Source organism: Nicotiana tomentosiformis, chromosome 3, assembly GCF_000390325.3.
Source record: "Nicotiana tomentosiformis chromosome 3, ASM39032v3, whole genome shotgun sequence".
NCBI classification, from domain to species: domain Eukaryota; kingdom Viridiplantae; phylum Streptophyta; class Magnoliopsida; order Solanales; family Solanaceae; genus Nicotiana; species Nicotiana tomentosiformis.
The window spans coordinates 5,507,506-5,525,091 of record NC_090814.1 but is presented as its reverse complement, the minus strand read 5'-3'; positions in this window follow the sequence as shown (position 1 = coordinate 5,525,091).

Genomic DNA, 17,586 nt, shown 5'->3' with positions numbered 1-17,586 from the left:
CAACGACTTAAGGTCTCAAAAAATTTCGTAATATGTATTATAACCCGCGTGTGTGATCGAGTTTGGTTTTCGGAAGATTCGAAATTTTAATTTAAAGAACAATTCTCATTTTTTGAAGTTTAAATGGAAAGAGTTGACCAGAGAATTGACTTTGGAGCAAACGACCCCAGAATAGAATTTTGAAGATGTCAAAAGTTTCGTATGGTGATTTTGGACTTAGTCGTATATCCGGATTTGGATTTGGAAGTCCGTAGGACAACTCGACGCATTTTGGCGAAAGATAAAAAATAGAAAATTTTTGGAGAGTTCGATCGAAGGTTGAATTTTTTATAACGAGGTCGGATTTACATTTCGAAAATTGGAATAATTCCATTATGTCATTTAAGACTCGTGTGGGAAATTTGAAGTCATTCCAAATTGATTTGATACGTTTCGGCGCAAGATATAGAAGTTGGAAGATTTAAAAACTCATAATTCGATTTGATGCATGATTCGTAATTTCGACGTTGTTTGACGTGGTTTGAAGCCTCGACTAAGTTCGTATTGTATTTTGGGACGTGTTGGTATAATTGGTTAAGGTCCTGAGGGCCTCGGATGGATTCCGGATAGTTAACGGATCGATTTGAATTTGAACTTGAAGAAAGCTGTTAGAATTCTATTGTTTTGAACAGCAACTGATGCAACCGCTTCTACGAGAAGTTGATCACAGAAGCGAGCTTATTGTCACAGAAGAGATGGGAATGAAGCTGGGCAGTGTTGATCGCAGAAGCGGTGGTGCGATGTTGGCAGCGTAGAAGCAAACAGCATCGCAGAAGCGCAACACTGGACGCACCTGCGGTTGCGCAGAAGTGAAGTCAGTGTCCGCATGTGCGAGCCTTCACCTGGGTAGTGCTCTTTGCAGAAGAGATGATGGCGTCGCAGAAGCGACATCGCAGATGCGCAAATCAGTCCGCAGAAGCGAAACTGGACAGAAATATAAGGACCAAAAAAATCAGTCACATTGCCATTTTCGATTGGGATTCTTTAGCCTCGGTTTTGGGGCGATTTTGGAGGAGTTCTTCACGACTTAGACTTGGGTAAGTGTTCTATATCCTAAAATAATTATATTTCATAAATCATGGTTATATTCATCATTTATTTCGGATTTAACTAGAAGAAATCAAGATTTTTGCAAAACTTTTTAAGAATGAAAAATTAAGATTTGGAAGTCGAGTTGCTATCGAAATTTGATAAAATTGGTATGGTTGAACTCGTATCGGAATGGGTGTCCAGATTTCATAAAAATAATGTCGGAGTCCGAGAGGCGAGCCCCGCGTTGACTTTGGTTGACTTTTTAATGTGAAATTTTAAGTCAACGTTTTATTACCCGAAATAATTTCTGATGCATTTTAATATAGTTATACAATTAATTTGGATATGTTCGAGCTGTCCGGAGGTCAAATCAAGTAAGAAAGCTATTTTGTAATATCGGCCTAACTTCAAAAAGGTAAGTATCTTGCCCAACCTTGAGTAGAGAAATTACCCCTTAGGCATCGAGTCTTATGTGCCATTTGTGAAATGTGAAAAGCCGTGTACGCGAGGTGACGAGCACGTACTCGGGCTTATATATTTGAAAGATTTATAATAAAAGGAGCAGCTATATATGGTGGATTTGCTAATTTGTATTCCACTTCCGTGTTTATCCCTGTTGGGAGACTTGATGGTGTTAACCGTATATATCATTTTTTTTGTTTTGTATATTATTGTGGGCTATGAGTCCAAAAGGTGAATTCTTATTACTCACTACAGTGGGTTTTGATGTGATTTTGGGATAATTAATTATAATTTTATGAATTATATGCCCTACCAGTATAGGGGTTCATTATGTGTTGTGAAAACTTTTTACGGAATTTATTAAAAAGAAGAAAGAAAGGGAATGGAAAATTTCAGTTGGCACAATGTGCAAAATACTTGTGATTCAGAGTTGAGGACGAGATCCTCGCATTTTTATATGGTGTAAAATATTTAAACCGGGCTACAAGCCGCGGTGAAAGTTATATAAGGACGAGGTCCTTGTGGTGAACATTTATGAGTTTAAATTCTCTCTCTGTAAAATTAAAATTTGTACTATAGTATTAATTGGGAGTCATGCCTGTTAGGCTTATTTGATAATTTTGTATGTATTTTCTGTGCATATTTAGCCATATTCATGTTGTAAATATTGAGTTTTAGTCTACTAGATGAGTGCCCAGGTAGCGTTAAATGTGACTCGTTAATTCGAGTAAATAATTATGAGGTCTCCATGCCTCGCGTGTTGCTGTCAGTGTTGTAAAAATTTGGTTAATATAATATTAATTGAGGATGCTGGAATTAATTATGAACAGTTATTATGACCAGAGATGTGATTATGGGTATACGTATAATGTGTGTGTAGGCACAAAATTGCTACCGCCGGTTGAGACTAACACAGTGTGTTAATATGGAAAATCAGACCTTTTGAAATTAATTAGAGTGTAAGAAATTGGCTTTAAAGTTTATAAATGAGGGTAAAAAGGAATAATCTCAGCTGAGATGGTGTTTTCGGACCCATGTTAAATTGCGGGGAGTAGAATCACCCGAGAGTAAGTGTGTAAGGATACACACAGTAATATGTCCTCGGAATAATTCTTGGCACGTTCAAGGACGAACATATGTTTTAAGAGGGGGAGAATATAATGACCCGGCTTATCGTTTTAAGAATTTACGCCTCGTTCAGCGACTTGAGGTCTTGAGAAGTTTCGTAATATATATTATGACCCGCGTGTGTGCTCGAGTTTGGTTTTCGGAAGATTCGAAATTTAATTTAACGAACAATTCTTATTTTTGAAGATTAAATGGAAAGAGTTGACCAGAGAGTTGATATTTGAGAAAACAACCCCGGAATGGAATTTTGATGATGTCAATAGCATCATATAGTGATTTCAGACTTAGGCGTATGTCCATATTTGGATTTGAAAGTTCGTAGGACAATTCGACGCATTTTGGCGAAAGTTGGAAAATAGAAAATATTTGGAGAGTTCGATCGAAGGTTGAATTTTTGATAGCAAGGTCGGATTTCAATTCCGAAAATTGAAACAGCTCTATTATGTCATTAATGACTCATGTTGGAAATTTGAAGTCATTCCGGATTGATTTGATACGTTTCAGCACAAAATATAGAAGTTGGAATATTTGAAAACTCATAATTCGATTCGATGTGCGATTCGTAGTTTTGGCGTTGTTTGACGTGGTTTGAAGCCTCGATTAAGTTCGTATTGGATTTTGGGACGTGTTGGTATAATTTGTTAAGGTCCCGAGAGCCTCGTGTGGATTACGGATGGTTAACGGATCGATTTGAACTTGAAGAAAGCTGTTGGAATTCTGCTATTCTGGAAAGCAACTGATGCAACCGCTTCTGCGAGGAGTTGATCGCAGAAGCGATGAGAATGAAGCTGGGCAACGTTGATAACAGAAGCGGAGCAATGGAGCGCACCTGCGACATCGCATGTGCGATGTTGGCAGCGCAGAAGCGAATAGCATCGCAGAAGCGCAACACTAGACGCACATGTGGTTGCGCAGAAGTGAAGTCAGTGTTCGCAAGTGCGAGCCTTCACCTGGGCAGTTCTCTTCACAAAAGTGACGATGGCATCGTGAAGCGACATAGAAGATGCGCAAATCAGTCCGCAGAAGCGAAACTGAACAGAAACATAAGGACCAAACAAATCAGTCACTTTGCCATTTTCGATTGGGATTTTTGAGCTCAGTTTTGGGGCGATTTTGGAGGAGTTCCTCACGACTTAGACTTGGGTAAGTGTTCTATATCCTTAGGTGATTATATTTCATAAATCCTTGGTTATATTCATCATTTATTTCGGATTTAAATGGATAAAATCAAGATTTTTGCAAAACTTTTCAAGAATGAAAAATTAAGATTTGGAGGTCGAGTTGTTATCGAAATTTGATAAAATTGGTATGGTTGAACTCGTATCGGAATGGGTGTCCGGATTTCGTGAAAATTATGTCGGGTTCTGAGAGAAGGGCCCCGCGTTGACTTTGGTTGACTTTTTAATATGAAATTTTAAGTCGACATTTTATTATCCAGAATTAGTTCCGATGAATTTTAATGAAGTTATACAATTAATTTGGATAGATTCGAGTTGTCCGGAGGTCAATTCAAGTAAGAAAATTATTTTAGAATATCGGTCTAACTTCAAAAAGGTAAGTATCTTGCCTAACCTTGAGTGGGGGAATTACCCCTTAGGCATCGAGTCTTATGTGCCATTTGTGAAATGTGAAAAACCTTGTACGCAATGTGACAAGTATGTACTCGGGCTTATATGTGCAAAATTTATTGGGTTAATATCTTAGGAATTTTTGTGTGGTAAATTGGATAATTGTTGGCTTTTATTAAATCCTCTATTTGCCATGCCTCAATCCTTGTTTGTCGAATTTATTTTTATATGATAATTTGGTGTGATTGTCACTTGAATTTTTATGTGATTTCCGTGAGTTTGTTGATTTGATATTTCCTAGAAATAATTATATTATGAATTTTTCATTTGTAAATAATTAATTAAATAAGTTTAAATTGAGACGTTAATATAATTATCAAGAATTTGGATTAATGTAGGCGTTGCCCTATAATGGGTTATTTTTTCATCTCTGTTGTTGTTGTTTTTAAGGTTTTGTGTACATTGTGTGGAGCCTTGGGCTACTTGCTGTGAATTTAAGTTAATTTGTTGTGTCTTTAGAATTGGTTGTGGCCTATGAAAAAATTGTGATATGAATTGTTGTATTGTGTTGTCGTGATAATATTCCGTATAAATTGTTATGTGATTTGAGTTATTATTATGAGGACATAAGGGTGGCATTCTACTGTTGACATTATGTGGGTATAAAGGTGACATTTCACTGTGGCTGTGTGTGTTGGGATATTGTATGGGCGGATTGATAAGGGTGGCTATTAATAGGAGCGATAAGGGTGGCTATTGATATTGTCAGGGCGGAGGGATAATAGTGGCTATTATTATGGAGTGATACGGGTGACTATAGGAGAGATAAGGGTGGCTATTGTCAGAGATGATACATGATGATATGGGATTATTTTGTTGGTGATTTTTATATGATGTTGTGATTTTTCCTGGTGTTTATTTTTATCTCTTGTGCAACTTGCTTTGTTGTTGGTAACTTGATAATAGTCTGATACATGTTGAAATTGTGAATTTGTGGCTATTGTCGGGCGAATTATGTTATTGGCACGTGAACTGTCCGTGCAGATGTGATATAAAATGTGGGCACGAGGTGCCAGAAAAATATAATGATTATGTTATTGGCACGTGAATTGTCCGTGCAGATGTGATATGAAATGTGGGCACGAGGTGCCAGAGAAATATAATAATTTTTATTATTGGCATGTGAGTTGTCCGTGCGGTGTTGACAGAAATATGGACATGAGGTGCAGTGAAAATATGAAAGTGAGTTGAGACCCGTATTTTATGATTATAAAGCGAGATGTCACAGAGCGACTTTTATTCGAAAGAATTATATTCAAAAGATATTTATTTGAAAGAAGTATATTCGAAAGATATTTATTTGAAAGAGTTTTATATTCAAAATATATTTATTTGAAAGGAGTATATTTGCAAGATTTTTATTTGAAAGAGTTTTATATTCAAAGGATATTTATTCGAAAGAAATATATTCAGAAGGTATTTATTCGAAAGAATTATATATGAAAGATTTATATTTGAAGGACTTGTTCAATTGATTGTACTTGTGTTTCTTATTCGTTTGAGTAATGATTATGATATTCTTGCTGACTTGCTGTTTACATCACTAGTTGATTGTTGTTGCTATCACTGTCATTTATTTTATATTATTTTTATATACTATATTGCACAGGTTATTAGACTAGTGAGTGTCTTGACTGTACCTCGTCACTACTCTACTGATGTTAGTCTTGATACTTATTGGGTACCGACTGTGGTGTACTCATACTACACTTCTGCACATTTTTGTGCAGAGCTAGACATTGGAGATATCGGACTCGGGCAGAGTTAGTGTATTGATCGCAAGGATTCAAGGTAGAGCTGCTTGGTCGTCGTAGTCACTTGGAGTCTTTCTATTTTATTGTACTGTCAACTCTTATTCGAACATTATTGTATATTTGATCCTTGAGATCATTACATGTAATTAGTTAGAGCTCGTGACTCAGTATTACCAATCTTGGGAGGTTGTTATAATTATGTTCGTTGTGCGTTTCGATTATCTTTTTTTTTTTTAAATGGCTTGAAATGAAATTAAAATCGGCTTACCTAGTCTTAGAGACTAAGTGCCATCACGATAGTTGAGGTGAAATTTTGGGTCGTGACAATATATGAACTCATTACTTTAAAAATATAACAGGTTCAATAATAAAAACCTTAAAAGTTGAACTCGTAGAGTTTAAATACTAGACCCGCCTCTCTTTTAATTATGTATACATACTAGATGTTTGATTCCCATTATTTTCTTCGTGTACTTATTTGTTTATATTTTGATACCCCGTAATAAAATTTCTACTTCAGACACTGCCAATAATTCGATTGATCATTGTTTCTTGTATTATAAATCTGCATTATAGTTCTGCTATAATTTTATCTACCGTGGCCCGGGAAGTTTTGAACTCCTGGAGAGGGAAGAACGGCATCTCGTCGTTTTAATAAAGAACATACATGAAAGTTAATACAATTGAACTGAAACTTTATAGATTTTTTAAATTAAAAGAAAACAAGTAAATACTTGTCTCGAAAGTTCTACTAAAGTTGAGAATTAGATTCTATAATCGAGAATGTGAAAAAGATCTTAATAAATAAATGTAAAAAGGAATCATATATGCACATGCATTAGATTTTGCATGCATGGAATCGTCTTGTATTGGATAAGAGATTGGAGTCGTAATTTCGTGAATTTTTAAATTTATCGAAGCTCTTCACCCAAGACCGACTCTAATGTTATAAGAGGTAAGACAGCCCCAAATTTGGGGACCCATTTTTTTAAAATAATAGGTTTATAGGTATTTAAACATAATATTTAGTACTTCTAATACAAAAGTAAAGTTTTTAATATAAAAAGAAAGAAAACTCTTTATATATATGAATACAGTAATAATTTGACTTACTAAAAAATGGTTAGATGAATAGTTTTCCTAACGTTTTAAGTTTTTACTTTTTACTCCTTCATTAGATAACGTGTAAAAATTTTACTCCCCCCTTTCTTAATTTGTTCAAGTCAATCTTTCTTTTTCCCAATCTTTTCATATTTCAAAAAAGCCCTACATATTTTTTGCCTTTCTCTTTAATATTCTCACGCACATTATTTCTCCAAAATTTTATTAGTTTAAGTGTTCAACAATACTTTTAAGCTTCCAATAGTTCTATACTTTTATTGCTCAATAATATCTTACCTAAAATCAACAATATTGTCACGACCCAAAATCCATTAGGGTCATGATGGCGCCGGACACCACTGTCACGCAAGCCAACAAAAATTACTTAATTTGGTTCTCATCTTAATATTTTAGAAATCATATTTTTCTTCAATTAAACAGTAAAAGATGAAATCTACAGTATAAATAATAATATTTTTCAACAATTTCAATACAGCGCAACCCATAATTGCCCCAAAATCCGGTGTCACAAGTGCATGAGCCTCAACTAGGAATGTAAAATAAAATACAACATCTGTCCAGAATACAAATTCGGACAGGAGAAATATAAATACTCTGAAAGAGACTCTGCTGGCTGCGGACTCGTAACGTGGAATGCAGCTCACCTAAGTCTCCGCAATAACCACGCCTATGCGCCCACAAGGCCACTAGACATATATGCACCTGCACAAAAATAAGGAGCAAGTGTATTATGAGTACGCAAATCAACGCTTACCCAGTAAGTATCCCGCCTAACCTCAAAGAAGTAGTGACAAGGGGTCGAGTTCGACACTTACTATGGGCTATAAATAAAATATCAATGATATAATTAGGCAGGGATTACGTAGAACGGCTGTAAGCTCAATATCATGAAGTAAGTAAACAATTCTTTTGTTCATAAAAAAATTCCAAATTTATTTTCGTCATTTAATATTTTTTGTATCTCGGGCCAATGAAAGCAATATCGATTATTATCAATTCAAAAAATATATCATGCGCAAATCATGCCGAGGTCGTACGGCCTGATCCAACATAAATATTTAAATTGTGCACTGCCGAGGGTCGAACGGCGCGAACCATAGATGCATCTATTTAACCTGCCGAGGCGTTCGACCCACTCCACAAAAAGGAAAAAATACAATTTAAAATAACCAAATTCAAGATTTATTAAGGCAACTATTCAAGAAATACAAATTCTCATTTACGGTCAAGAAGAATGGAGTTTACCCTTTTAAAGTTCCCTTACCAAGTTTCGATATGAATTAAGCAATTTAGATTAACAAGTAGGATGCAAGCATCGCAATTATAATATGATCTAGGTCCTAGACTATCCGGACATAAGCATATTAGTAGCTACGCACGGACTTTTGTCACCTCGTGCGTACGTAGCCACCACAAATAGGAGCACATATTGAATTATTTCACCTATGGAGTTAATTCCCTCTTACAAGGTTAGAAATGAGACATACCTCACTCTGACATTCCAAAATCGGCTCCAACGCCGCCCTAACACCTCAAACCGGCGACCGTCGATCCAAAACTAGTCAAATAAGACGCAACCCAATCAAAATATACTCTAATACTCATAATTAATCAATTTATAATAATTTCCAACTCCGCTCGAAAAATCAATAAAGCAATCCTCGGGCCCACGGGCCCGGATTTCGAAAATTTTCGAAGACAAACACTACCTATAGCACTACGAACTCAAATATATAATTTATTCTCAATTTCATGCTCAAATTCGTGATCAAAATCCAAGAATACCAATTTCTAAGTTTTTCTTCAAAATCTCAAATTTCTACAATTTTTCATACTTGAATCCATGTATAAATCTTGTATTTAACTCACAATATGCGGGAATAACTTACCTTGACATAGATGATGAAATCCCTCCTTGAAGCTCTCCAAAATCACCCCAACCAAGTGGAAAATGGGGGAAAAATAAGCCAAGTCTCGTTCTTAAATCAATCTACCCAGCCCGACCTTCTTCTCGATCGTGAAGGCCAAAGAAACACTGCCTCCAAATTTCCTCTTCGCGTTCGCGACACTCTGATCGCGTTCGCGAAGGATAGCTTCTCAGAACCCTCGCGTTCGCGTAGGCCAAATGGCCTTACGCCCATCTCCCCCTCTCTTCTTCGCATTCGTGTCGCCTTGGCCGTGTTTGCGAAGGCTTGCCCAGCTCTTGCCTCGCGTTCGCGTCCACTTTCTCGCGTTCGCGAAGGCCAACCCAGCAGCCTCACAAATGTTCTCTACGCGAACGCGGGACTTCCTTCGCGTTCGCGAAGAAGGATACCAGACACCATCAACAGCAGTCCAAAACAGTCTGAAATGATCCGAAATCACCCCAAAACACACCCGAGGCCCTCGGGACCCCGTCCAATCACACCAATAGTCCCTTAACATAACACGGACCCGTTCAGGCCTCAAATCATATCAAATAATATCAAAATCATGAATCGCACACCAATTCAAACTTAATGAACTTTAGAACTTAAAACGTCTACATTCGATACCGAAACCCATCAAATCACGTCCGATTGACCTCAAATTTCGCACACAAGTCACATTCGACATTACGGACCTATACCAACTTCCGGAATCAGAATCCGACCCCGATATCAAAAAGTCCACTCCCGATTAAATTTCTCAAAAACTTTGAAATTTCTAACTTTCGCCAAATGACCTACGGACCTCCAAATCCACATCCGGGCGTGCCCCCAATACCAGAATCACCTTACGGAGCTATTCCCAGACTCGGAATCCCAAACGAACATCGATAACATTGAAATACATTTTAACCCAAATTTATGAAATTCTTCCAAATTGCCAACTTTCACAATAGGCGCTGAAACGCTCCCGGGTCATCCAAAGCCCGATCCGGACATACGCCCAAGTCCAAAATCACCATACGAACCTGTTAGAACCTTCAAATCCCGATTTCGAGGTCGTTTACTTAAAAATCACACTTTAGTCAATTCCTCCAACTTAAAGCTTTCGAAATTAGAATTTTCTTTTCAAATCAACTCTGAACTTCCAGAAATTCAATTCCGACCATGCACACAAGTCATAATACCTAAAGTGAAGCTACTCAAGGCCTCAAACCACCGAACGATGTGATATAGCTCAAAATGACCGGTCGGGTCGTTACATTCTCTCTCAGTTAAACATACGTTCGTCCTCGAACGTGTTAAGAACTGCTCTGGAGTTGTCCAAAATCATTATTTAACACCTCGTGCACCTACCCGTGCTACCACAACCCAGTTGAACACATTAGCTCGAGCAAACCTGAAAATCCTCCCTTTTATCTGGTCAAATAAGCCTTAGAGCCAAATTCCAACATCTGAAATCCTCTACCAGGTCTATTTCCAACATACGAACACCGTATTCATCACTACACGATGCACCAATACATAATTGCATACCTTTACCAAATTCATACCATGCACCGTGTAACTCACATGACCATAATAACATCCTCTGACAACGATAGTCGAAATCCCACGAATCCGATGCCCACACGCACCTCACGAAGCATATAAGTCACGTTTCAACTCTCGCAATACTGCCACAACAGAAAGGATATGTAGAAATTCATAACCAACTTTCGAGTCGACAAATCATTAAGTCCCTCCTCCTGACAAGGACCATTACCCCATTATGAACCACATAACGATATTCCTTTTTTAATATGCCCCATATAATTCGATCGCACTGATCCTAGGTCCATTAATCTCGTCTCACCCAGTATAAGTTGTTCTGGCAATAAGCCATCATAAACACTACCAAAGGTCTCATATGATGCCACCATGTGCCAACAATCCACAAACTCGCATGTGATACATAAGGAAAAATGAACTCCGGAAAGAACTGCTCAACCCACGTGACTAATTAAACAACCGAAAAGATGTTATGAACCTTCCTCAGAAAATGAGAAGCAAAACACACAAGAATAGGCATAGGGAACTGTACTCAACATCACACTATTTGTGGCGTGCAACCCGATCCAACCACGATACCCGTGGCGGCGTGCCACCCGATCCAAATAACATATCCGTGGCAGCGTGCCACCCGATACAAACAACATATCCGTGGTGGCGTGCCACCCGATACACACATACTAATCTAAAGAAAACACACCTCGAGCCGTAATGCTCATACTCACGAAATGCCCGGCTATCAACCATAAGCACGCCAAGTGCATATTACAAATCCTGGGGAGACGGGTAGCATCATACGCTATAAAACTCATGCACAACTAAGGTGCAATAAATGACCTGCATCTTGAGAGCCATCCTGCTCATATAACACCAAAAACTATACGGGATCTCAATACGAGTAATCAAACTGCCTCAAATCCCACATGGCACTATAGAGACTACACGGAAGGGCCGGCAACAGAAATAACATCCAAGGCTCGAAGACCCCTCCGAAAACAGCGCTATGCTGAAATGAACACATCTGGCCTGATATAGAGCCCACATTCACATTTAGCTCCATCCACAAACCTCAAGTCGATTCTGATCGTACCGTACTGGGCTAATAACCGTTCAAGGATCCACAACACCCCCTTTTCCCATGACACACAGGAACAACCGTCAAATTCGGAGCAAACTTCCACAATTCACAACCAACTGAATAGAGCACCTTTTAGGCCTAAACTCTCACATTAGCGATAGTACCAAAATCTCCATACTTGGTTTCAATCTTTAATTAATCAAGTGACTACATGTTACACTTGTACAATATTCTCGTGGGATACGCTCCCACGACCTTCCGCACCAGGTAACAAGTCTGCACATCCATACCACCGACCACACTAATGTTATAAAGCAAATCAAGAAGCCGCAAATCAGTACACAAAGCCTCTTACACAGGACACCGATCTCAGGTGATGCTAAAGACAATACCAGCTTACTCTAAACATCTGAATTCTTTCCTGATCATCCGAGCTCGTGACATTCTTGTCAACATCGAACCGCAACCTTGATCCTCAGCTTCCAATTTCACATGCCTCTCACTGCACCTAACATGCCAATACGTGAGAGTACCAGAATTCCATAATTACCCCTGATCTACTAATAGGATAAACACTTCATCATATAGAAACCTTTTACTTAGCTCATTTCAGAAGAACCAATACAACACGCAACTAAATTCCCAAACCGCAAAAAATACAACCTCATGTCGTAATCTAAACTGCCATAACTCTTCCGAAAATCCCTTTATACAACAAAGCCATACGAATTGATTACCTCCCAAATCAACCAAGTTGTGGTGGCACTCAAGCCCAAGTGTACAACCACAAACCACATGTATAACTTCACGCTGGAGAAACTGGTCACTGCCATAACCGTGATGATTCAACCATTACCAACCGAGCCACTTCTTCTAATTTACTCGGGACTTTCCCTAGAAATAATAATAGCTTCATTCAAAACATCATGAACCCAAATACGCACTCATCCTGAGTGACCTTATTTCACGAGACCACGTTTGTCTCAAAACCCACAAACCATCGCATACCCTCCTTGTGCGCACATTCGCATCTTCAACTGGTACACCCATTCTGATATTTCCTTTACGAATCCGAAGTTATTTTATCCCATCTTCCAATACTATATCACATACCCAATGATAACATAAAACATTCCAAGCCTCTTTTTATAATCCACTGTAGAAGCTCAAGACTTAACCATACTACTAGCTCGAAATCCTTAGTCACCGTACTTTGAATTTTTTTTTTGAACCCACTAGAACCATTGTTGAGAGTCACCCGCTCTGACTTGTAACCAATTATGATCAAACTCTAAGGCCCTGCTAGCACATAAACACCTTCTCAAAGAAGCAACCGGCTGAATTTCTTTCCTTGTACATCACATCCACATGAAGCATAGACTCTAAGTCTTCCCAAAATCTGAACATGAAACGATAAGGCCAAATGTAGCACACATTCCTCAAGTCCTTGGCTCAAATCACCACTGACGTTCTCTTTCCTTAGTCGTAATAACCCACCAATATGCCGATGACTAGAAACCTCACAAGTAGACAACCATGCAATCCAATCGTAGACGGTGGGGCTCTCCCACTTTAGCTTGAAGCTACCATTACATGACCCTGGAACCTACCAAGATGCCTTATCCCCTATTGACATGATTTTGCACAATCAACCTACCAAATTATCCTTATGTTAAACATTTTATGAACATTCTGAATCACTAGCCAGATTCACATATTCGACCTCTTACTGGATAGCCAGTAAAATCCTTTGAAGAGGCTTCGTCAACACTACACGACTGCTAACCTGCTCACAGGAGATAACCCACCTGTGGAAATTACATGCCGACATCTTCCGACAGCGCTGCACCGAGTACAATTACTACGAAATCAATAAATCACCCTGAGCCCGTGCTCATTCACCAGTTGTACAAGTCGGTTCACTCCCCATTGACATCAACTAAAGGTGCGGCGATACATTCCAATCCAAAGTCATGTTGCATCCCTCTTCATATTAAGAAACTCCTTCCTGTAGCACCCAATGTTTCTCAATATCACAGCCAATATTCCAAATCAAGCATGTAGCCTAGTCACTGTCCACCATGAATCCCAAATCACTCTAACTTCCTCCAAGGCGTGTGGCTATCCCACCACAGAACCCGTATGTTGCCCTACCACTCTCCCACTTTGGTCAAATACTCTCTTTTAAGTAACTACCCGACTTATGTTTCCTTACACTTGGCCTTCTAGAAGTTTAACCACCGTAAGACACCTCCCACATGTCCTTCCTCACCCTTCGCTACCCAGTTGTTGCCTTAACTCAAAATTCATCTCTATAGCACCCAAACTAACAAATCGCCGCCAACTCTAAACCTTCTCGAAGATCATCCTCCTTGAGCTACCAATATTAGGATTACCTATTTGATTTTTTGAATCACATCCCACTACGACATCTGATAGCTACTTCCCCGGCACCATTCACACTACTCTGCCCTAAAGGCGATTTGAAGAAAGCCATAACACCTGCGAACCTAACACATTCAATCAAGGACGACGACACCATATCTCGGATGAAGATTCCACCACACTCGAAAATACCAAGTCTCGTTACTCCATCAATCCAACCTGAACATTCTTAGTCTGATTGCCTTTCCTCTGCTGGAAATAAAACACTAAACCTCTGAATCACGTATTGAGAGAAAACCTCCTTTCAATTCATTCACTGCCCCTACTCGTAGACAAGTATCCTACCATTACCTTAATACTGTGCTATAACAACTCATGAACATCATAGCAATTTGTGCATAGCCGCCAAAACCATCAGAAATACAGCTACTAAGCTGAGATGAGAGAACATCCTTCCACAAGGCAACGACATTAGCTCAATCGAATACGCAGGGAGAAACGTCCTGCTCTACATCAGTAGTGCCATTAAAATTCCTCGATTCCAAATTTATAACAAGAGCTTCTCGTCGCATAAGATTGAATAGGAAGGAAATGAAGTCATAAGCCTCAAAAGAATCAAATCACACGATGAGGAATCAAGAAGGGAAGTGCTCCTAACAGTCCGGTAGCCTCTCGAAGATAAGTATAGACGTCTCTGTACCGATCCGCAAGACTCTACTAGACTTGCTCATGACTCGTGAGACCTAAGTGATCCTAGTGCTCTGATACCATATTGTCACGACCCAAAATACATTAGGGTCGTGATGGCGCCGGACACCACTGTCGGGCAAGCCAACAAAAATTACTTAATTTGGTTCTCATCTTAATATTTTAGAAATCATATTTTTCTTCAATTAAACAGTAAAAGATGGAATCTACAGTGTAAATAATAATATTTTTCAACAATTTCAATACAGTGCAACCCATAATCGCCCAAAATCCGGTGTCACAAGTGCATGAGACTCAACTAGGAATATAAAATAAAATACAATATCTGTCCAGAATACAAATTCGGATAGGAGAAATATAAATACTCTGAAGGAAACTCTGTTGTTTGCGGACTCGTAACGTGGAATGCAGCTCACCTAAGTCCCCGTAATAACCGCGTCTCTGCACCCACAAGGCCACTAGTCATATATGCACCTGCACAAAAATGTGCAGCAAGTATAGTATGAGTACATAAATCAACGCGTACCCAGTAAGTATCCCGCCTAACCTCAAATAATTAGTGACGAGGGGTCAACTTCGACACTTACTATGGGCTATAAATAAAGTATTAATGATATAATTAGGCATGGATTATGTAGAACGGTTGTAAGCTCAATATCATGAAGTAAATAAACAATTCTTTTGTTCATAAGAAATTTCCAAATTTATTTTCGTCATTTAACATTTTTTGTATCTCGGGCCAATGAAAGCAATATCAATTATTATCAATTCAAAAAATATATCATGCGCAAATCATGTAGAGGTCGTACAGCCCGATCCAACATAAATATTTAAATTGTGCACTGCCGAGGGTCGAACAGTGCGAACCATAGATGCATCTATTTAACCTGCCAAGGCATTCGACCTGCTCCACAAAAAGAGAAAAATACTATTTAAAACAACCAAATTCAAGATTTATTAAGGCAACTATTCAAGAAATACAAATTCTCATTTACGGTCAAAAAGAATGGAGTTTACCCTTTTAAAATTCCCTTACCAAGTTTCGATATGATTTAAGCAATTTAGATTAATAAGTAGGATGCAAGCATCGCAATTATAAACATGATCTGGGTCCTAGACTACCCGGACATAAGCATATTAGTAGCTACGCACGGACTCTCGTCACCTCATGCGTACGTATCCCACACAAATAGGAGCACATATTGAATTATTTCACCTATGAAGTTAATTCCCTCTTACAAGGTTAGAAAGGAGACTTACCTCACTCTGAGGTTCCAAAACTGGCTCCAACGCCGCCCTAACAACTCAAACCAGCGACCGCCAATCCAAAACTAGTCAAATAAGATGCAACCCAATCAAAATATACTATAATACTCATAATTAATCAATTTATAATAATTTCCAACTCCGCTCGAAAAATCGATAAAGCAACCCTCGGGCCCACGGGCCCGGATTTCAAAAATTTTTGAAGACAAATACTACCCATAGCACTACGAACTCAAATATATAATTTATTCTCAATTTCATTCCAAAATTCGTAATCAAAATTCAAGAATACCAAATTTCTAGGTTTTTCTTCAAAATTCCGAATTTCTATAAATTTTCATGCTTGAATCCATGTATAAATCTTGTATTAAACTCACAATACGCGGGAATCACTTACCTTGATATAGATGATGGAAATCCCTCCTTGAAGCTCTCCAAAATCGCCCCAGCCAAGTGAAAAATGGGGGGAAAATGAGTCAAGTCCCGGGCCCAGCCCGACCTTCTTCTCTATCGCGAAGGCCAAAGAAATACTGCCTCCAAATTCCCTTTTCGCGTTCGCGACACTCTGATTGCGTTCGCGAAGGCCAGCTACTCAGACCCCTCGCGTTCGCATTCCCTTCTATGCGTTCGCGTAGGACAAATGGCCTTAGGTCCATCTCCCCCTCTCTTCTTTGTGTTCGCGTCGCCTTGGCCGCGTTCGCGAAGGCTTGCCCGGCTCTTGCCTCGCGTTCGCGTCCACTTGCTCGCATTCGCGAAGGCCAACCCAGCAACCTCATAAATTTCCTCTAGGCGAATGCGGCACTTCCTTCGCGTTCGCGAAGATGAATACCAGACACCAGCAACAGCAGTCCAAAACAGCCCGAAATGATCCGAAATGATTCGAAACCACAACGAAACACACCCGAGGCCCCCGGGACCCCGTCCAATCACACCAACCAGTCCCATAACATAACACAGACCCGTTTGAGGCCTCAAATCATATCAAACAACATCAAAATCATGATACGCACCTCAATTCAAACTTAATAAACTTTAGAACTTCAAATTTCTACATTCGATGCCGAAACCCATCAAATCACGTCCGATTGACCTCAAATTTCGCACACAAGTCACATTCGATATTACGGACCTACTCCAACTTTTGGAATAAAAATCCGACTCTGATATCAAAAGGTCCACTCCCGGTCAAACTTCTCAAAAACCTTCAAATTTTTAACTTTCGCCAAATGACCCCAAAATGACCTACGGACCTGCAAATCCACATCTGGACGCACCCCCAATACCAGAATCACCTTACGGAGCTATTTCCAGACTCGGAATCCCAAACGGACATCGATAACATTGAAATATACTTCAACCCAAATTTATGAAATTCTTCGAAAATGCCAACTTCCACAATAGGCGCCGAAACGCTCCTAGGTCATCCAAAACCCGATCCGGACATACGCCCAAGTCCAAAATCACCATACGAACCTATAAGAACCTTCAAATCCTGATTCTGAGGTCGTTTACTTAAAAATTATACT